Source organism: Symphalangus syndactylus, chromosome 6 (genome assembly GCF_028878055.3).
Source record: "Symphalangus syndactylus isolate Jambi chromosome 6, NHGRI_mSymSyn1-v2.1_pri, whole genome shotgun sequence".
Taxonomy (NCBI): Eukaryota; Metazoa; Chordata; class Mammalia; order Primates; family Hylobatidae; genus Symphalangus; species Symphalangus syndactylus.
This window is the reverse complement of record NC_072428.2, coordinates 91,451,738-91,475,675: the sequence shown is the minus strand read 5'-3', so window position 1 is coordinate 91,475,675 and position 23,938 is coordinate 91,451,738. Positions and strand designations below refer to the sequence as shown.

General features: G+C 36.3%; 1 protein-coding gene across 11 annotated transcripts in view; it reads right to left on the bottom strand.

Moving 5' to 3' along the window:
- Window positions 1–23,938, bottom strand: part of MAGI2 (membrane associated guanylate kinase, WW and PDZ domain containing 2) — a 1,470,566-nt gene that overhangs the window by 466,329 nt on the left and 980,299 nt on the right. The window lies entirely within an intron of this gene.

Genomic DNA, 23,938 nt, shown 5'->3' with positions numbered 1-23,938 from the left:
CTAGAGAAGATGCCTCTGATTTCACTGGCTGATTTAGTGGAAGCAAATCAATGAACATAGTTATTGCAAAACCTTTTTCCCAAAACGTAATTAAAAATCCTTACCAGTTTGCATATTAAATGAATGATTAATATTTTCCCAAATAGGCAGAATCAAAAGCTTCCTAGAAAATCTGGGTAAAACCGTAATGCTGCTGCGTGAAGGCATATTCACAGTCAGCATGCAACAATGAGGAAGCATGAAGCCTCCTGCCTTGACAATCCTGCGTGGTTCCTGAAAACGTAGTCTTTTGGTGAGCTGATGGCAGAATTCCGAACGTAACATGAACATATTCTGCTCTCATTCTGCACACACAAGTGAACCTTGGCTATAACTTTCTACAAGGTTTCTAAAATTGAGAAACAGGGATTTAAAACCAGAGATGTAGTCAACGGAGTGTAGACTACTCAGAGGGCTATGGCTAGAGTTAAATGGCAGCTTATAAAAGTGTTATCTGGGGCCCACCTTGAACATTTGAAGAAAAAGGATGGTTCTTGATGTAATTTGCCCACAAGGCCTGGTGCCTGTGGTGTGTTCTGAAAGGGAGCATCTATATCCAAAAAGATATGCCTGCTGAGAAGGGCTGCTGGCAGCTGTGGTTAGCATGCATGAGGCTGTACCACGAAAGCAGGAGAGACAGCAGCGAGGCATTTGCTGAGCACTGCCGGGACAGAAAAGACATGTACAGGGGAACACACATAGTAGACAGTGAGATGATCCAAGAACGGAGTGCATAGATTAAAGACAGTAATGTTTAAAGAAGTTTTGGAAGCTCCTGGGATAGGATGTTAAAAGAACCAACCCAGAAAGAGAGTTTTAAAAAGCTTTGTCTTCCCCATTTTCATTTAGATGTATTCTAATCAGAGACTCTCTGAGGCCTTGTACATTAAGCACAGCAGCTTTTGTGGAGAAATAAAAATATGTATTAATCGTACAGCCCTCATAGCAATTAAATATCTGGGAGTAGATGCTACCATATGAGGTCCTGGAATATAAGGGGGAGAGCAAAGATGCAAGAATAACATTCTGGGAAACTCCCCCTCGCAAATGGAGGTGGTTTGATATGGAGAAAGTGATGAGCTAGAGAAATTGAAAGTAAACAAGGAAAGGCTTCCGTTTAGGAAGCAAAGAAGAATAAAGACTGTCATTATTTTTCATGTCTACTATGCATACTAAGTAGTGTTTTAGTCAATGTTGGATTTGTTGCATAATATAGCAAAGGACCTAGACTCTAAAAAGAGTTAAATAAATGTTTGCTATAGATAATAGGAAGGAAGGGGGAATGAAAGAAGAGAAGAAGGTAGGTAGGAGGGCAGGCAGGCAGGTAGCAAGTAGGGAAGCAGATGAACAAGAGTGAGTTAACCCATCAATGTCTCGTTTATATGTAAAATGGGAATTGTTGCAAAGGTTGTAAGAGATAATACATGTAAATTGCTTATTGCAGTATCCGATATACTGGAGGTGCTCAAGAAATGTTAAATATCATCATCATAATTATTGCTATCTTTAGCATCATCATCCTCACCACCACCATCATTATCCCTCGGAGCATTTCTAAAAAGGATATTTGAGAAATGCTTCAGTTTGCTGGGACCTACAAATGCATCTTTCTTGATAATCCTCCCACTCATGCTTTAACCCACTTCTATTTAGCTTCTAGCTTCTACTCCGCGACACTCCAAGAATTAATGCCTGCCAAATTTACTAATAACATCTTTGTTGCGAAATCCAGTGGACAATTTTTAGTCCATGCCTTACCTGACTTCACTGTAGCATGTATCATTACTGATGAATTCTTACTTTTGGAAGCCCTTTGGCTTGTCTGGCTTTTGTGTCAACCCTACTGCTCGTATCCCCCTATACCTGTAGCCCTTTTAAAGGCTTCTTCCCGAGTTTCTCATTCTGGGGGTTTTCTCCAGGAACCAACAGCAAGTAAGATTCAAAAGTGTTCATAAAATTTAGCTCATTTTCAAGGGAACAGAAAAAAAAATTGTTCAAAAGAACAATATTAGTCTGCAGGCCAGATTTTAGAAAAAAGTTATTCTACATATTAACGACCCACATAAAGTATATAGCTTGTGTTTTTAAATCCTAGGTCAAATACTTTTTTTACAAAATAAAATAAGAATCTGATTTTTTGTTTTAGAACAAATACATGCAAAAAATGTATTTCATTAAGCAGGGATAGTCAGTCATTCTGGATGGTACTTGAACTTTTCAAATTCCCATACCATTATTCAGCTTTAAGGAATGCTTGATGATGAGCTAAAGGCAAGCATGTGTGTTTTAGTCTAAGAATATTAATACCATTACTATCAACCCTCAGGAATGAGTTTATAAATTCAATAATGCTATCATAGTGCATATTATAACTATGCTTCTATAATCAGTTTTCCCCATATTATTTCAGAATACCAATTGAAAAAGTTACCTATTATGACATATGCAAAATAACTATAGTTAACCTGGGGAAAATACAAATAATTTATCAGGCAAAAAAACTCACAAAACAACAAAAAAATGTTTTCTGTGTCCTCAGCGTTAATTCATTAAATTCAGTGAATCTAGGCTTCACATGCACACACATATGGCATTAGTGAGCTAACCCAGTTTGTACTGATATGAGCAGGTGTCTGTAGGTAGGTCATTGAAAGTCATCATAAACCAGGCCAGGGTTCCTAGCATATGAATCTTAAATTATAGACACCGGTATTATAGAATAGCAATGGGCACATAGAGACTATGTCTAGATGGAGGACTTTTGGCATGTTCCTTAATAGAGAGCACGAGGTTTACCTTGCACAATATGGTTTATCAAGCCATGTACTATTAACATGTGCATTTCATTATGAGAAATCCTTAGGCTATTCTCTGGAGAAGTTGCTGTTTCAGACATTTTAGGTGTCCCATATGGCATGGATAAAGATGTAATTATGAAAAGATGTAGATTATCACAGAAAGATACACCTTTAAGTTATTTTGCCCAAAACTAGCAAATCTGAGGTTTCTTCCAGACCACGAGGACCTGATAAATAGTTTCTTTTCTGAAAGAGAAATGGAATAACTCTATGAAAGAGGCTTTAAATGGGAGGCAGAAAATGAAAGAAAAATGTATGTTATTCCATGGCTGCGATTTCTCTGGTTAACTTTCAGGGTTAAAATATTAGCTAGCTCCATCATCATCCAGTCAAATCTTTAAACCAAATCCTTTCCTCCTTCGGAATATCTCTTACTTTAGGTTTTCATCTCCTGAGTAGCCTATTGCCATCACTTCTCTGCTTTAACTTAGTCTATGCACTTCAGCTATAAAGCAAGACACTAAAATACAGTTTGGGATAGATGAATGTTCAGCACAAATCATTTAAAAGGGGCTGTCTTACCTATAGGACACACTTCTAAATATTATCCTGACCTCTTTCATGGACCATTCCAATCTGGCCTCAACCACTTGCTCTTGACATCCTCCTTGCTAATTAGAGCCTGCATCACAGTGAAATGGAATTTGTTAAGCCACTTTGCCCTCAATTTGCATGAAATTCCATTTTCCTGACTGCTTTCTTGCCCTTAGGAACAACTCCAGCATCATACCTTATTGAGCCTTTTCTGATCTGCTATTTGCTCAGCCCCTACTTTGTGCTCCCTTTCCACTCAGACTAACACAGAGCACAGTGAACCGTAATCACTGATTTTCTCTCTCTAGAAAGAGGACAGATTCTGTGTCCCATTCCACTTTGCACTGGAAATGCCTCACTTGGGCACAGGTGTGAACACAAGCTGGGAATGCAGGAGGTATTTTAAAATCAGTGATTGGGTCCATTCAAATTTGTCCCAAAGGAGAAAAAAGTATTTGTGAGGGTTTATGTGTTTGCATGTGTCTGGCTAATTTAAGTATGTTATTTGGAATATATCAGAGATAAATTGTTTTATAAATAACTAAAATAGGTGGTGGCCACAAAAAGAGGTGTCAGAAAAAGCTCTCTATTTGCCTTTTGTGCTTTAAAATGACAATTTTAAATGGTGCTGCTTAGGGAAACCTGGCTGGGAAATAAACTGTGAAAAGGCATAGGCAGGAAAATAGCTGGTACTCACTGAGGGCATACTATGTGGTGGGATGGTTCTAAGTGTTCTGCAGGTACTAACTCATTTAATAGACAGGATAATCCTACAGTGTAGACAAGATCACAACATAGGGTTGCGCGATTGGGCTGCTTGTTGAAAGGCACTAGGCAGAGAGTGGGATGGGGCAGATGTCCAGCCCTCACTCACTGCATCCTGTTCTGTGACCTTGCCTGGGACCCTTTCTTTGCATCAAGATGCCTTTAGGTAGCAAAATTAATGGGTATCTGTCCCGGTGATATACTTTTCCCAAATTCACACAAAAGCACAGAATAAGAAAGTGGCATTCCTAGTGGTAGGCACTATAATTATTCCATTTACAGATGAGGAAACTGAGGCAAAATGAAGTCAAGAACTCTGCCAAAGTTTATATGACGAGTAAGGGACAGCGAGGAGATGCAAACCCAGGCTCATGGCTCAGAGACTGCATGCTTACTCACTGTGATATGCTGGTTCTCTGTCACATTTGGAGTGCTTTGCGCATGCTAATTTACATTCATTAAATTTTACATCTATTAACTAACTTAATCCTCAAAATAACCTTAAGGAATCAGCCCCTAAGGATAAACAGCTATGCCTCAGCCCCTGCAATCCTAAGAGATGCCCCTTTGTGGGCATGGCTGTCCCTGGTGAAAACAGAGGCAAGGAGATACTTCACTGATCAGAACTAATTGGCTAATTGATATGCTTCAGACATTTTGCCAAGAAAAACAGAGTTTAATTAAAACAAAAAACTATCAGTAGTACCGGGAGTTAAACTAGTGGGAGCTGAGAAATGTAAGTCAGAACTGAAATTAATAGAGATCTAGAAAGCTCCAACAATATATTTAGAGAGTATTATTGGCAGAGTGATATACTAGATAAAACATAGATAAGAAAGAGTTAAATTTGTCAATATAAAATGCAATTTGGTGTCAGATAAAAGCAACACCTCATATTAGAAAGCAAAAGTACTGAGATAACTGAGTTGATATTTGAAAAAACAAGTTGAATTCTTATATATGTGTGAAATGACTTATGTACTAGGTTGTTTACTATAATATTTTTAATAGCAGAACATTAGGATAAATCTAAATAGACAAAGAAAGTATGTGAAAATCTCATAAGGAAAACTGTATAGCTATTTAAAAACAAAATAAAAAAAGGTCTATATAAATTGACACAAGATATCTTTCTTTTGCTTTTTTTTTCTCAATTAATTTGGAAAGTTTATTTTGCCAAGGTTTTCTTTTTTTTGTTTTGTTTTGCTTTTTTTTTGTTTTTTTTGTTCTTTATTATTATTATACTTTAAGTTTTAGGGTACATGTGCACAACGTGCAGGTTTGTTACACATGTATACATGTGCCATATTGGTGTGCTGCACCCATTAACTCGAGTTCTCTTTTGCTTTTTTATGCAAAAAACGTATCTCTAGAATACGGTATGAGAAATCAATAAATCTGGATATTTCTGGAGAAATATTCTGGGTAGCAGAGGGACAGAAGTGGAGGGAAAACTTTTCACTGCTTATCATTTTGGGCCATTTAACACATTACCTATTCAAACAACCTAGAAAAACAAAACAAAACAAACTTTGGTTTGACTTTTACTTAGTGCAACTTTGGGCTAGTTTACTAAATTTGCAGAGACTAATTTTCTTATTTGTAAAATGACAATTATAATTCCTGCCTCACATAGTTTTATCAGGTTTAAGTAGGATAATATATGGAAAGATTCTATAACATAACCTGACACATAGTAGAGAAATAATGGTTCCCTTGTCTATCACTTTTCTTTCTCAGGGGACGCAAACTCCAGTGGCTAACTAGTCCAGGCAGACAATATAAATGCGTGACATATGTTGGCTGTATGAGATTAGGGAGTGGTAGGGCGTGTGACAACTTAAGGCATTCAAATTATTCTATGTGTGTATATCAAATATAAATTATACATATGCTTATGTATTATATATATAAAGTCTTATGGCTGTCATTCTTGCTTTTACATAGGGATCTGTATGTTATAAAATTATTTCACAATATCTGTTTCAAGCCACTGAAAAATCATTTCAATTATATTGCACAATTAGAATAAAATATTATTTTTTTCAAATCGGTCTCAAGTTTTAATTTTCTCTAGGTTATTTAATATGATTGGCTTTGCTTTTTCATAGAAAAAAAATCATGTCCATGGAAATATATAGCTACCGGTTGCCAGACCACAATTGGGAGGTTAAAAGCAAAGGACGCCTCTGACATCTTGGCTACTATTCTTTGTGACAGACTTGATGGATAAGGTGCTGCTGCTTGCAGCTAATAAATCTGATTGAGGTAGGAGTCTGGCAGAGGTGACACAAGCGTAGCCAAGTCAGAAGGTTAATAACAGCAAAATCACACACGGGTGGGCAGGATCATGGTCAACAGTTACAAGAGGAATTTCAGGTACCATGTTCAGATTTAAGGAAGCAATGATTGCCTAAACAATCCTTCTGTTTCAAATAAGTCAACGTTAAATAAACGATTAACTAGCGGCCAAATTAACATTTATTCTCAATTATCTGGGGAACTTCATATTCTTAGAAAACAAGTTTAAATACAGTTTATGATATATATTCATTTGACACCTTACACAAATATGTATACTTTCTGTAAAATAAGCACATCATTATTAATTTCCATATAAAACTAAATTAAGACTTGCATAGGCTAACGTAACTGACTACTATTCATGAAATAGCCTTGAACTAGAATCATTAGCCATATGGAGCAAATGGGAAGTAAAGCGCTGCATCATTTTATTTTTATTTACTTATTCTGTGTGGACACCTTCCTAAACTCTAGAGAGCAGAGAGAGTCTCAAAGATGAGACAAGGTCCTTGGTGCTGTGCCACATGAAATAACCTCCACTTAACATCTTGTTTCTTTTTTTTTTTTATTATTATTATACTTTAAGTTTTAGGGTACATGTGCACAACGTGCAGTTAGTTACATATGTATACATGTGCCATGTTGATGTGCTGCACCCATTAACTCGTCATTTAACATTAGGTATATTTTCTTTAGTCAAGAAGAATTGAAGAACAGGTGCTACACAACTATACACAAAGTCGCCTAAGTGAAAAGCTATACTAAATCCATACTAATGAGACAGTATTGCTTTTCTCTCTTTGGGATTAGCCCAGGTTAAAAAAAAGACTGGTCATGCCACATGCAAATTTGAAGACTTCTGCTTATGAAACAGTTAATTTTGTTTCTCCCAATTATCTTCTTAGAGGCATACTATCTTGAATAGCAGTGCAGGTCTGGAGCCTACTATTTAGGCCCTGCGTGGGAAAAACTGCGTTATATTAACTTTACCTCTGGGATGAGATTCCTAATGTTCCAATTTAGAATCCTGAGAATACTGGATCTCAGCTCACTCTCAAATACTCCTGATTTTCCTTCCCCTCATCTTTCCTGTAATCATCACAGGATGGGATAATAAAACGATAGGAAATCCTTCTTTTATTTTTGCATGCATATTTTTCTTCCATGTCTACCCAGTGCCTAGCGCGGTGCTTTTAAACCAAGGAATAGTCAGCAAATCTCATGCAGAATATATAAAATGTGGCTTCGCTAAATGCCGTAGACACATGCAGTCTTCCTCCTCTGTTTCCTAAGCCTGCTGTGGAAATCAGCCCCTGCATTTTCTTTGAAAAACTCCAGTCATGCATCTTTCTCATTAACAAGTTGAAAAACCACCTTAAGGATCATTTCTCATTTTTCACACCCAAGTCTCTAGCACAGTGCCTTAGCATAACACTGGTGGAGAAATAACTGTTGACCCAAACAGAACTGAACTTAGAGATATTGTCACTCTCTTTGTAAGTAATATGCTACATTTTGTACCTTTTGCTCTGACCCTGTGGAATTTGTCGTTTATATCCAGGCCACCCATTAACAATGGAAACTATGTTTAAACAGCACTGTTAAACTTAAAATGAAAATAACAGGAAATTGGGACATAAGTGATAATGACAAATTGGTTGGAACATTTTAATATGAAACAATGCATTGTTTCTCCTTTATTAAGTGGTGGGGATTATGAATGACTGACTGTAGAAAGATGTTTAAAAGATCCTGTATGTTTATATTCTTAATAGAATGAAGCTAATATAATTCACCTTTTTTGTTCACCATTTCCTTCTGATGCAACATAATCAATGCTGTAGATCATTTTTGGGCATGCGGTGATCAAGAAACAACATAAATTTTCCACTTTTAGGATGCTACACATTATACATGGGCTTATAAAGTAATTTGGGCCAGTCACTAAAATTATTGCTTCCATAGAAAATAGAGACATAGAGAAGTGATAATTTTTTAATGCTTATGTGATCAAATTTTGAAATGAAAATTCCAATCTATTGGCTGAGCACAATGGGTCTGTTATATGGACATCATGTGACTAAGACATAAAGTTGTCATTTCAATGAGATAAAATACTCTACAATAAGGTGAGCTTTACTGTCACGCTCAGGATATGTGAAATTAACATAAAATGTATGTTAACGTGCCTTTGAGGTAAGCCATTAGTGGCAAGAGTAAATTTTAGTGGTTGACCAAAATGACTTCACAAGTCCACACATATCTTGTTCTTGCCTAAGAACATTTATATTGTTTTATGTATGATTCTCATGGCCAAAGTAAGCTAGAGTGCCAATTATATTGTGTTAGAAGTGATTATTTTTTAAAAGGTGAATTATGCTGATCAATTCTGTTGATCTTTTATAAGAGGAAGTGTATCATGCTGTTTCAGTGCTACTATCAAAGACAATTAAAATGGAGTGAGACATGAGAAGAAAAGTCTGATGTGAATGGAGCTATATTTTCTTAGATTTAATTTTCAATGCCTTCTTTCCTAGAATAATTAACTGATCAAAAGTTTCTTTCCCTGTTAAACAGGGATAGCACCGGGCTGTTGTGGAGATTAAAGGAGACAATATATGTAATACTCTTAGCACCCACAAATTACTCAATACATAGTAACTATTAATAGTAAATACAGTAACATAAAACTAGTGATGAGGTAGAGAGCAAGAATGTATTAAATCAACTCTGGGGATTTTATTTATGATTAGACATGCTTCTATGTATATTTCAAAGTATTTTCTTCTATATCCGATTCTAAAGAAAAACTGTTAAAAGTTAAATGATATAGTTTACTTAATAATAGTAGGAGGGGCTGGGCTTGTGGCTCATGCCTGTAATCTCAGCCCTTTGGGAGGACGAGGTGGGTGAATCAATGAGGTCAGGAGTTCGAGACCAGCCTGGCCAGCATAGTGAAACCCCGTCTCTACTAAAAATACAAAAATTAGCCAGGTATGGTGGCGTGCACTTGTAATCCCAGCTACTCAGGAAGCTGAGTAAGGAGAATCACTTGAACTCAGGAGGTGGAGGTTGCAGTGAGCCTAGATTGCACCACTGCACTCCAGCCTGGGCAACAGAGCAAGACTCCATCTCAAAAAAAAAAAAAAAAAAAAAGTAAGTGGAATTACAGAACAAGTTCACACACTCAGTAAGTGGCAAGTTCACATAGCCAGTAAATGGCAAAATCAGGATCTGAATCCAAGCAGTGTGGCTCCAGAGCCTATGTTCTTACGGACTATCTTGGTTTCCTCTCTGTAGTCACATGGCTGAGCACTCTTTTGATAGTATCAAGTGTTTACATAAACTAGGTTTGCAGATGATCATCTCTTATCCTTTTAAATGTTGCATCACCAATTTTTGCTGCTATTATGAATTTGCTCTCGTGTAAAACTTTATTTTTCCAATCTGTATTAATGTCTTAAAACTGCTATCTCACATTTAGTTTAAAAAATAGTCATTTCTTTGCTGGATTTGTCTGCAAATTTATATACATATACCATACACAAAAGGAAAACATCCTTTGAATAGAAGTCAACAACTTTCAAGATAAGATAAATGTAGACAATAAATATTATATAACCTAGAAGCACTTGATAATATTTACTAGATCAAGAAAGTTACAATCTATTTTCCCCAAGGCAGTAAAGGAGCCAATGAACATCTTTTTTAATAATAAGAAAAACATTCAAGGATTGCACATTGCCCTTGAAGAAAGCTAAGCATTTAATAAGTTGAAGACACTTTTTACCATTCTTTAGGGAATACTGTATTTCTAAGAATGGCAGGTAACATGTGCTCTGAATGATACTAGCAAATGGTAACTGCAATGTCATTCCTTTTAAAGCGATGTTATAAACCCAGTGGAATGTTGGGAGAGCATTCAAGCATTCCTCTAAGCATGAATTCCCAAGTTGCACAATAACGCTAAGTGCATCATCCTAAACAGATGCTGTTGTTTGTGTTTTCAGTTTCTGCTTATGATAGCTATAGTGGTACTGATGCTCGGGCATCTTCTAGGAGAGGAAGCTGGTGACCATTATAAATTCTAGAGACTCCTGATGGTTGTCTATCCCTGGGCTCTGCTGCATGCCTAGTGGTGAGGTAGTATAGGGGAAAGGACACCAGCTGAGGAACCACAAGGGAAGGATTCTAATTACAGTTCTATCAGCAATTAGTTTGGGGGAAATTATTATACCTCTCAGAGCCTTGATCTCTTAAATGTGAATATTAATTTTTACTATTTCACAAAGTGCTCATTAAGATAACAATTGACATCTGTGAAAATGCTTTAGAAAAAAAATGTTTTGTGAACAACAGATACCCACAAAAGCAACTGAGGCACAAGATCACAGAGCCTATAAAGGGACTCAAAGTGTTTCTGGATTGCTACCGTCTGATCCCATTGCTTAGCTATTTTTCAACTGACCTGCAAGCTTCTTGGCTGGGGCCCAGGACTGCATTTTCTATAGCTTAAGACCATCATATGTAGGATAATAAATTGAATCTATAGATTTTTTTGATGGTTCACAAGTATTTGCCTCTGTTCTCCTACAACTTTGTAACATTTCTGCCTTTTGTATTCACTATGCTCATCTATTTTTATATTTACATATGACAATACACTTGCTTCAACCTTAGCTTTAGTCATAAAAATCTACTGTTCTCTCCCATCTATAACCGTCCTCCAAGGAAATCCACATGTAAAACAAGTTTCTTTCTCTCTCTCTGGTATGACGTACTTCTTCAGTCCTCTAAAACTCAGTGCAAACATCCATCTTCTAAATGAAGTCCTTCCTAATTGATCCAGGTGCATTTACCATGCACACTTCTTCATCACGCCCAATGATATATATAATACACAGACACACTGACACACATACACACACATTTCTTCCCTTATGCAGTTATACAAGGGTGCAGTGGTTTCCTTCTGGAGATCTAAACACAACACCTCTTCAGCCTTCCTCATTCCAAATAAACTCACTCGTAGAAAGCTCTAAGTCAGACACAGACCAAATGAAAAAGCCCAAAAGTGGGAGGGAATAAGCAAGGGAAAAAGGAGAGTGAGGACAAATTTTAAACGAGTTCTCTAGTCAGATACATGCAAAAAGTGAACTAGCCATGAAACAGCTACAACCTCCCCTACCTCAATGCTTTGGGTTTTCGTTACCATCTGAGCCCCTGTCATCACCAGAGAACAGTCTCTGGCATATATCAGGTTACGTACCCTGCATCCCCACAATAACAACATTAACTGGTGTGTTTTAGGCTTTACAGTTTACAAAGGCTTTCTCAGACACTAACCCGTACGCTGATATGACTATAAGATTAAACCAATGGGAACACTATCTTATTTGAGAAAAAAAATTATCACGTATATCTCTATTTATATGCAAGTTGGGCTTCCTCTCTACAAATTGTGTAAAGGGAACTGTTAGCTTTACAGAATCAGGTATCTGGTAAGCTGCAAGTTGTGTAAAGGCAGTGAAAAAGGAATCTAGGTGATAGTGCCTCAGCTTAGGAGATGGGATTTTCATTCAGCTATGCTCCCAAGAAAACCCACAAGCTGAATTTCAGACTGGATGGAAAAGGTAATATCAAAACCATGCTGCACAAAGAGCTAATATGACACAACTCCAGGTATTAGGATTATAACAAATTAAATACAATAGTGATTGAGGACTGCCAAGCCCTATAGGTGGACAAAGCAAAAGACAGTACACTTTCAAAATTCAGAGTGAAATCTATACATTTTCAATAAACCTCAAACAAGCTTCCAATTCTATGAAGCAAAATTCTCTGTACAAAATAAAGTTTCCAGTAGAATCTGAATGGCAAATAGACAAATAAGATCAGGAGATTGTCAACCCATACATATGCTAATGAAGACATAATCTTCTACCTGTAGAAGTTAATGAAAACTTCCCCACATAAAGGTGAGAAACAAATAAAACAGATTTGTTTTTCTAGAAAATACAGTGTATATATTATTAAAATAATATTTCATTTTAAATATTAACTTAAAATGTGCTCACACAAACATAGGGAAGTCAATTCAAAGGAGACTACTCTGATGTTTTTGCTAAAAACTCACTTAAACTATTGGAAAGCTATTATTTTTTGTTGCAAAATAAAAAAAACCCTGAAAGTCCACATCATGGTACTTCAAGTTTTATGTTGTTCATCTATTCCTTTCTTGGGTCATAATCTTATCAGGAGTTCCCTCAGTACTTGGCATTCAAATACACATTCTATCACCATACCAAGTTGGCGTTTGGACCTTTTTGAATTCCAGCCCTGAGGAAGATCCATGAATGCTACTATCTGAATCTTGTGTGTATGCTTTTTAAATGGCAACAACGCAGTTTTAGTAATCAGAGTGGAATAAAGGAAAGAATAGCAACAGCTGGCATTGCTCCCAAGAAAAAAAAAATTAAATGGAGTGATACACAAATCATGTAGCATCTTGAATGCAAACACATAAACCATGGATTTATGCTGAATATGGAAAGCAAGGTGAAAGAATAGCTGGATAGTACACTATTGTGAGCAGTGAAAAGGGACATCCTTTTAGGAAAAGGCAGTTTTAAGAGAACACATTTTATTAAGTATAAGAAATATTTTCCTCCATGAAGGATTTCATAAAGAAAAGTATAGAATAAAGATTAGAAGAACACAGGTGAGAATATAGTTTAGTAATAGAAAGAACTTGAAAGGAAAGGTAATATAACAAATACAGACCTGGCTAGAGTAGGAGCAGAAGACGGAGTGAACTGAAATTACCTAGAAATAATAACATCATAGAAATAAAGCTTAATAGAATAATGAGAAATGAATATAGCACTTAAATGTATTCATAATAGCAGACAGAATAAATCAGAGTTGGAAGGAAAAAGAGAGTCATCAGCATCTAGATAGGAAGTAAAGCCACAGGATTGGGAACGATGACGTAGGGATAAGCGGTGAGGAGAAAAGAGAAGGGCACCAAATGAAGCAATCTAGTAGAACTTGAACATGTAGGAGTGACTCTAAATCCAACCCATCTTTAAAATCCTGCTCAAATTCCATCCTCAGAACACACCTGGGTTCACAGTCAGTTGTTTTGCATTTCATTCTTGTTTGGTGGATGACTCCTCACATCATTGTTAAACTCTCCTCTTCATTTTTGAGGAGCTTAGTATACTATCTTCCCCACTATACTGCTCTTTGAAAACTGGGTTCAGAAGTTGTATTCATTTGCATTTTTCGTGGCAAATAGTTTAATTCTACAAGCAGAGAGGTTATCCAACAAGTGTTTGTCATATGGACAACCAGATCAACTTACTTTGTTTGCAGATAAATTGCATTAAAATGAGTAAAACGACTTACGATATCATGTAAGAACTAAGCACTAGATTGGAAGGAAAAGGCCACTCTTTTTTGTAGCCTTGAACCACTGGGGTGGGGGTGGGAGTAAATCAGCCTCAAAGGAAAAGTTTAGGTTAGTTAAACCAATGTGAAGGCAAAGAAAGAATATAAATTAGAGTAAGTTGAAAAGATAATGTGGGAGAAATTAAAATATTTCTTAATGAAACACAAATACTGGGAAACCAGTAAAAAATGTCAAGGGTTAATTTTGTTGGCCAAATATGGAAAATAATATAATCTCCAAGAATTACAACTTAGTAATAAGAAGTTCAGGAACAAACACAATCAACACAACTTGACATTGATTTTGCATTGCTGATTTGAAGTAGTACCTTGGGAATTGTGGTTCTAAATCTATTTGGGTTCTTTACCTAGTTTTGGTATCAAAACACAAAATAATGTTTGCTCTTTTTTGTCTGAGGGTGACATTTTTATGCTCAAGGAGTTCCCACAAAGAGCACATAAAATCTTAACCTGTTGGAAAGATACTTCCTGGTAGATATGGGTCTTTAACAGTAACATGGATAGCTGTGTGACTGCCATCACTGAATCAATATTATTCCAGACACTTTGAGATGCTTGGTGGTTAGGTCACAGTTATGCACTGAATTGTATCATAAGTGCTCATTTTTTATCTTCACTAGTAAAAAAAAAATGCTTTTTAAAAAATCATCATCAGCCTTGGAATGCACTGTTTTATGATGCATAGCATTTAGGAAACCTCAAAATTACATGTACTGAGAGGGAAATCAGATCGTCTCACTTCAGCGACTGAAATTAAACCCCTCTTCTTTTTTCCAGCTAAAAGCCATAGTTTTCAATTACTTGGCTTTGGGTTGATGATCTGGATCTGTCTCTTCCATTTCTGAGAGAACTTGTCTATATATTCAGATCAGTGCTTCACCTTTCTGTTTTGCTTTCTGCATTGTTGAGCAAACCTAACCAGTGAGGGACACTTAATGCCTGGCAGTGTGATTGACAGAGACTCACATTTAGCTCTTACAGAGATTGTTCCAACATTATGTGGACTACAGTGAGCATTTATTTTTAAAAATTGTGAAGGCATAGAAAACAACAGAAGCTAATTCTTTTTTAAAATGTTGTAAGAACACTGAATGTAACACTTATTTTGTAATACCTTTCAGAGAGGTAAATTTACCCTGTAAGTTTAAGAATTTTATTAGTCTGTTCTCACGCTGCTAATAAAGACATACCCAAGACTGGGTAATTTATAAAGGAGAGAGGTTTAATTGTTTCACAGTTCCACATAGCTGGGGAGGCCTCACAATCATGGCAGAAGACAAAGGAAGAGCAAAGCGGTGTCTTACATGGCAGCAGGCAAGAGAGCTCGTGCAAGGGAACTCCCATTTATAAAACCATCAGATCTCATGAGACTTATTTACTACCAGGAGAACAGTTTAGGGGAAACTGCCCCCATGACTCAATTATTTCCACCTGGCCCCGCCCTTGACACATGGGGATTACTACAATTCAAGGTGAGATTTGGGTGGGGACACAGCCAAACCATATCAAGAATGTAAATTATATGGCAATTAAAATAATTATAAAATTATATTGATCAGTCTATTTACTGATATGATGTCCTAGGGAAAACGCTGAGAATATCTGAAAATATTTCCCTTCTTATGGGTTTTAAATATAAAGTTTAAAAGGAAATTTTATCTTTATTTTTTTATTATACTTTAAGTTCTGGGTACATGTGCAGAATGTGCAGGTTTGGTACACAGGTAGACACATGCCATGGTGGTTTGCTGCACCCATCAACCCATCATCTACATTAGGTATTTCTCCTAATGCTATCCCTCCCCTAGCTCCCTATCCCCCAACAGGCCCCGGTGTGTGATGTTCCCCTGCCTGTGTCCATGTGTTCTCATTGTTCAACTCCCACTTATGAGTGATTTGGTATTTGGTATGCGGAAAACCAAATATGTGGTATTTGGCTTTCTGTTCTTGTGTTAGTTTGCTGAAAATGATGGTTTCCAGCATCATCCATATCCCTGCAAAGAACATGAACTCATCTAAAGGAAAAATATTTAATCTAGTTTCCCTTAACATGTTTTTAGGCCTGAATGTCTCTAGTTTAAGCGTCTGGTGGTATTAAATGGCGTACACACATTGATATCCATTTTAAACTCAGATGACTTGGATCCAAGCCTCATTTTCTATTTACATTTATTAGATCAGACCCCTAAATCCTTTGGACTATAAAATAATTATCTGAAAAATGGGAGTTCAAAATCTCTACCTACATCACAGAGTAGATTCAACACAGAGAATGTTATGTGAGAATATTTTCAAGTTTTAAAGTACCGTTATCAATTGGTACCAAAGGTCATATTTAGACATCTGGTTCCAAACAAGATGGTGTAGACCCAATTTTCCCATTTCCTCCTCTCCAAATACAGCTAAATACCCTGGAAACAATTCAACAGACGTTCACAAAAGACCCTGAAAGGTGGAAAGAAGAAGGCAGGAATTAGGAAATGAACCACAGCAAATGTGTAGGACTTTCTTTTCTCTCCCATATATCTCAGACAGCACACCAGGAAGACCTTCAGCCTGGAATGGACAACAGGCATCAACAAACAACAAAAGCAAGCAAACAAAAGAGAAAAGCCTACTCTCCCTGGCCGAAGGGCAAGGAAAGGGGGAGAGTAACTGGGACGTGGGGGCAGACTTTTTCCTGACCCATACCTAGAAGCAGTAGTAGGTCCCCCTTTAACCTATAAGTGGTGGCATCAGTAGATCCCAGAAAGGGTAACACATCTTGTGTCCATAGTGGCAGCTGGAAGCACCTGCACTGGTGATGTCAGTGAACCCCTGACATCAATCCTGGTCAAATTTGGAAAATAATATAATCTCCAAGAATTACAACCCTGTAGTAAGAAGTTCAGGGACAAACACAATCAATACAATTTCACATTGATTTTGCATTGCTGATTTGAAGTAATGCCTTGGGAATTGTGGTTCTAAATCTGTTTGGGTTCTTTAAATAGTTTTTGTATCAAAACACCAAATAATGTTTGCTCTTTTTTGTCTGAAGGCAACATTTATTATCAATTGGTACCAAAATCCCATATGGGTGACCCATCCTCTTCCCCGTACCTGCCTATATCATGTGGGCAGAGATAAGAGGCTAGAGAAAACACTTTCCATCCTACAGATCCAGTGTCTAACATCCCTACTAGGAATAACAGGTGACCTAAAGAAGTGCTTTCTGTAACTTGCAAGTGGCACCAGCAGGAATGTATCAGGAGCTCCCAAGTCAGGAGAACTAAGCAGACCAAAATAGCATTGGGAAGAGCTCTGCAAGCTAAATGCATTTGGAATTACAGCCTATGAAACAGGCCAGAACCTACACAGCAAACCAAAACAGGGACATTCTTGGCTAAAATGATAGATTTTATTTTAAATGTCCATTTAAAAATGGTCTGTATAACGAATGTCCAGGATGAACATAAATATAAGCCATGAGCCAAGGAAAAACAAATTGGATAAGAAGAGACAATAAACTAATCCTGATAATCAAGAAAAATCAAATATCAAATTTATCTGACAAGGATTTTAAATCAGCCATCATAAAATTGCTTTAACAAGCAATTATGAATCCTCTTGAAACAAAAAATCTCAGTAAAGAAATGGAAGTTATGAAAAAGTACTAAATAGAAATTAGAGAATGGAAAAATAAAATAATAGGAATTAAAATCTTGCTGGGTGGGTCAGTAACAGAGTGGATAACAGGGCAGAACAATGAAGTTAAAGACAGATCCACAAAGTTTACTCAAAAAATTCAAAAACTTGAAATTGTTTCTAATTCACCAACTTGGAAGCAATGAACCAATTCCTATAAAACTATCAACTACCAAAACTAGCAAGATGAAGTGCATAACCTGAATAATCCTGTAACCATTAAAGCAATTGAACTTGTAATTAAAACACTCTTGAAAAAAATCTCCAGGACAGTTGTTTTACTGGAGAATTTTACCAAATATTTAAAGAAAAAATTGACACCAATTTTACACAATCTTTTCCAGAAAATAGAAGATGAAGGAATGCTTATCTACTCATTTTATGTGGCCAGTATTACCCTGATACCAAAACCAGATAAAGACAGTACAAAAAAAATTACAGACCAGTATTTCTCATGAACATAGATACAAAAATCCTCAAAATATTATCAAGTTAAATAAAACAGTATATAAAAAGAATTATTTATCATGTCCAAGTTGGACTTATCCCAGGTATGCAAGGTTGATGTAATATCTGAAAATCACTCAATGTAATCTACCATGTTGACAGCTTAAATAAGAAATATCTTATGATTATATCAATTGAAAATAGTCTATGTAGAAATTACAAGAAATCTACCAAAAAATTTCCCGCAAATAAATGAATTCAGCAAGTACATGAGATCTATGACCAACACATGAAAATCAATCTCATGTATGTATTCTAGCAACAAACATACAGAGACTGAAATTAAAAACACAATACCCATTTACATTGCTCAAAGAAAATGGAATGCTTAGGTATACACTAAACAAAATGTGCAATATATTTTTGCTAAAATTACAAAATACTGAGGAAAGAACTCAAAGAAGGCTTAAATAATTGGAAGGGCTTATCATGTTCGTGGATTGGAATACTCAACACAGTAAAGATATATATTATTGTCAACTTAATCTGGAGGTTTAATACAATTCCTATAAGAATCCCCACAAGATTTTTGTAGTTCTAGAAAAGCTTCTCCTAAAATTTATATAAAAAGGCAAAAGACCTAAAATAGCTAAAATGATTTTGTAAGAGTAAAGTAGGAAATATCACTGTATTAGTCTGTTCTCACACTGCTATAACAACTTCCTGAGACTGGGTAATTCATAAAGAAAAGCAGTTTAATTGACTCACAGTTGTACACGGCTGAGGAGGCCTCAGGAAACTTATAATCATGGCAGAAGGGGAAGCAGACACATCTTACACGGCGACAGGTGAGAGGGAGAGTGTGTGTGAGTGGAGGAAAAACTACCATTTATAAAACCATTAGATCTGTGAGAATTAACTCACTATCATGAGAACAGCATGGGGCAAACTGCCCCATAATTCAGTCATTTCCCTCTCTCGACACATGGGAATTACAGGTCCCTCCCTCAACACATGGGGATTGCAACTCAGGGTGAGATTTGGGTGGGGACATAGAGCCAAACCATATCAATCACTCTACCCAAATATTAAGGTTTACTATATAGCTGCAAAAATCAAGACAGTGTGGTACAAGTGAAGGGATAAACCCATAGATGAACAGAATCCAACAGTTTATGACAAAGGTGCACACACAATTCCATGGAAGAAGAATAGCCTTTTCAACAAATGGTGCTGGAACAGTTCAACACCCATAAGGAAAAAAAATAGAGAGAGAACCTTAACCTAACTCTTATACATTAAACAAAAATTAACCCAAAATACACAACAGACTTAAACATAAAAAATAAAATTATACAATATTCAGAAAAAATATGAAAAAAAAATTGGGACCTGGGGCTAGATTGAAGAGTTCTTAGACTAGATACCAAAAGTCTGATTCATAAAAGGAAAAATGATAATCTGGATTTACCAAAGTTTAAAATATTTATCAGTAAAAGATCCTGTTAAGGGGATGGAAATACAAATCGCAGACTTGGAGAAAATGTTCGTAAGCAACATATCTGTAAGGATATGTAAAGGAACTTGTATCCATAAGGAACTTTCAAAACTGAGTTTAAAAAGCAAACAACTGGCAAAAGACATGATCAGATTTGCCACCAATTAGGATATAGATATGACAGATAATCATATAAAAAGATGTGCAATATCAGTAGCAATTAGGGAAATGCAAATTAAAACAAAAAAGCAGTATCACTACACACCTGTCAGAATGGCTAAAATTTAAAAAATACTCATAACCTCAAATGCTGGCAAAGATGCAGAGAAATTGGATCACTTGTTCACTGCGGGTGGGAATGTAAAAGAGTATACCCATTCTAGAAAATAGTCTGGCAGTTTGTCCTAAAACTGAAATGCACTTAGTATATAATCCAGCAATTGCACTCTTGGGTTCTTAGAGAAGTGAAAGCCTATGGTTCACACAAAAACCTGTATGCAAACATTCATAGCAGCTTTATTCATTCATATTAGCCAAAAACTGGATACAACCCACAAGTCCTTCAATGGGTACCCTAAAAGAGACTGTGGTACATCCATGCCATAGCCTACTGGCATATTATACTACAATAAAAAGTAGCAAACAGATCAGTGGCTGTCAAGGGTTAGGGACTGGTCAGGGGGAGGAGATGCGCATGGCTATGAAGGGGTAGCATAAGGGAGCCCTGAGGCGATGAATCAGTTCTGAATTTCAATTGTGGTCATTCTTATGTATAACTACACATGTGATATCACATGGAACTACACACACACACACACACACACACACGAGTACTTGTATACCTGGCAAAATATGATCTTGTATACCTGGCAAAATACAATCTGTAGATTGTACCATTATCAATTTTCTAGTTTTGTACTGTAGTTATATAAGTTAACACTGAGGGGGGCTAGTGAGCAGTGTCTAAAACCTTCCTGTGAATTCCTTAGTAACTTCCTGTGAATTTATAATTATTTCCAAATTTAAAATGTTTTTAAAAAGTCATATTTGAAAAATTTTGAAACCATTCTGCTACTGTGCAAAACAGATTTGATGATGTCAACATTATTTTAAAAGTTGTATGCATTGCGGAGAAATGACAAGATATAATTCATTGCTCTCCATGCAAGTAACTTGAGCAATTAAGAAACAAAGTAGGACAGAATTTTGTAATCCTTACCTAGGCACTACTTTATAGCCACATGAAATATTAACAGGTAGAAGGGTAAAATACATAAATCATTGGCGCAGGAAGGATATTTAAAATACTTAATATCTTTTATGGTCTGGACATCAACCAATCAATAACAGATTCTGGGACCAAAGAGAACAGATGCCAGCCACAACCCAAAATTTGGTACTGGTGCACAACAGTGGAATATCCATCCTACCTGATTTATTTTGGATAAATTGTACTATTTCCTCCACAAAAGATTTATATTCCTAAAATGTTGGTATTTCTGAGTACTTCTGACCCGAAAAGACTGGAAAGGGCACTATATTATTGGATGAAGCATACCTCAAGATGTTGCTAAAGCACATCATGATTAATACCAGTCAGCTACAAAGAATTGTTTCTATTAGGATATTTGAAATTTCATTTTTTACAAACATATATGAAATACCAGTACAAAAACAAAATCAATTCTTGAAGTTTTAGTACTTGAATAGTTAATACTGTTAGGATCTTTTTATGAGTTCTTCCTTGAGGAAAGATTCCAAGGTGCTTTGCGAACATAATCTTAGCAGGTTTATCAGATTAGAAAGATAAATACTGAAAGGTAAAATTAATTTGGTCATACTTGATCTTCTTGAGAAATTAAGATCACTAATTATCAAAACAAATTTAATGAGAAAGGCCAAAGCTCCTATTTAAGGGAAGATAAACAATGTAATTTAGAAACAGAATCTGAAATATGAACATAAAAGTATGAATCTTTTAATCTGTGTGTCAGTTTTATAAAACTCATTTAAGAAATAAATTGAAACTAATTAGCGTTTTCTACTATTTCAGAAAGGCAACTTCCTTCTCCTGAAAAACATCCTGTTTAATATGTATTGTAAAGCATGGCGTATGCTGTCTTTGTTCATGCACATTTTGGATACTTTTTTAAAAAGATAGATTAGTGGCCGGGCGCGGTGGCTCACGCTTGTAATCCCAGCTCTTTGGGAGGCCGAGGCGGGCGGATCACGAGGTCAGGAGATCGAGACCACGGTGAAACCCCGTCTCTACTAAAAATACAAAAAATTAGCCGGGCGTGGTGGCGGGCGCCTGTAGTCCCAGCTACTCGGAGAGGCTGAGGCAGGAGAATGGCGTGAATCCGGGAGGCGGAGCTTGCAGTGAGCCGAGATCGCCGCACTGCATTCCAGCCTGGGTGACAGAGCGAGACTCCGTCTCAAAAAAAAATAAATAAATAAAATAAAAATCAATAAAAAGATAGATTAATTAATTAGTTCAAAGCATTAGTTAATTCAAATTGAAATGCACTACTCATGCAGCTAAATGGGTTAAGATTATGTAATTTTTTTCCTGTAGTAACATAAGAAAACTCAGTTAAAATTCATACATATTGAATACAGAAACAAAGCCACCCAGTTCATGCAGATATAGTTATAACTTCATGGAAATTTAGAGACAGCTTAACAGGTTGAAGGGGGAAACTCCCCAGTGTATTACTATCAGGCTGGAATAAGCTAGATGGATAATTTTAGCCTATATGGATTTGTTCATTTCCATTTTGCCAGGACATTCTATAGTAATTCAAAGCTGTTAAGGTAGGATAACTATTCTGAATTTTTTTCCCAGTTATCTTCTATAGGGCTCATTTGCTGGCTCAGAGTTCTACCTGAAGGAAAGAAAATGAGCAGTTATTTAGAATTTATGGTGCTACAATCATTGTGCTTCCAACATGTGAAGGTAAATCTTCATGAAAGAGGTATAACTGCCATTTACAACTAAGAAAATCTAGGCTCCCAGAGATTAAGCACCTTGCCCAAGAACCCACAGATTTGGATTTGGAACAGTTTTTCCTGACCCCAAATCTTAAACAATTTCTTCTCCTGTACATTATAATGTGATCCTATTGGGTTTAATAACATTTCAACTTTAAGAATGGTCCTACAAGGCTTAATTCACTTTTGATATGGATTCTAACCCAGCAATGCTCATGGGAGGTCAGCACAAAAATGCTTGTGATTGAAAATGTCTCAGGAGGATCCCATATTACTGACTCTGAGAGGAGAAATATGATGGGGCTTTATACACACTTTAACCAATCTTGCATCCAAGTTATTTAGTGGTTAACTGCTATTTCTGTGGCATTTTAAAAAAGACTATATTGGCTTGCTAAACAGCACTCCCCCAAATACTAATATTAGAATCCAGTAGTAGGTGGAGACGTTTTTTTCTGCCATGTAGACTGGTGCTAAAACTCCCAAAGTGTACAGAGCTATGACAAATGCACAGAACATAATGACTTTAGTATTTCCAACCCTATTGTGAGAGAAGGAAGTATGTTTTTACATTTAGTTGCAGTATTATCCTTTAAGTAAAAAGGCAAAATGATTGCTTTACTGTCAGTAGAATAAGTGCTTGTTTAATATATATTTGTACTGAGCCATCCATGTCCTGTTTCTCCTTAATACCAATGAGAAAACTTTTGTTAGTTTTTTTTCTAGTCTCGTTAGTATCCCCTCTCATCTCTCTTTCACTTGTCTTGTTCTTATATTAATTGAACAGGAATTAACTTTACTCATTTATGTAAACAGATCTGAAGATGCAAACATTTCCAGATACATATCTACACATACACTACATACCTCCATACATTCATACATAATAAGCACACATATATGAAAAAATAATATATAATCTTCAGTTATTAAAATATAAATTAGGATAACAGTAAAGATTTTATGACATCCAGCCCAGTAACATCCCAAATGTACAATTTTAAAATTACTGCACTAAAATTTCTGCTACCAGATAGGATGGAGTAGCTTATTAGACATGAGAAAACAGAAAGTCTAGATAAAATGTAAAAAAATAAGCAGTTTAAAGAAATCAGAAACTAGCTGAAGCAGCACGGTCTAGAAGGTCTAAGATTCTCAAAAGGGAACCCTGGAGAGGTGAAGGAAGAATTTGCAGCTGCTTTTGTTGAGTCTGGGCTCTTAGAATAGTATAGACTTGGCCTGGGAAGAAGGCCACTGCTGGACATTAAAGAAACCAGAAGAGTGAGGACTCTTGAGGGACTGCAGTGACAAATATAGATGTGAGAGATTTCAAACAGTCAGT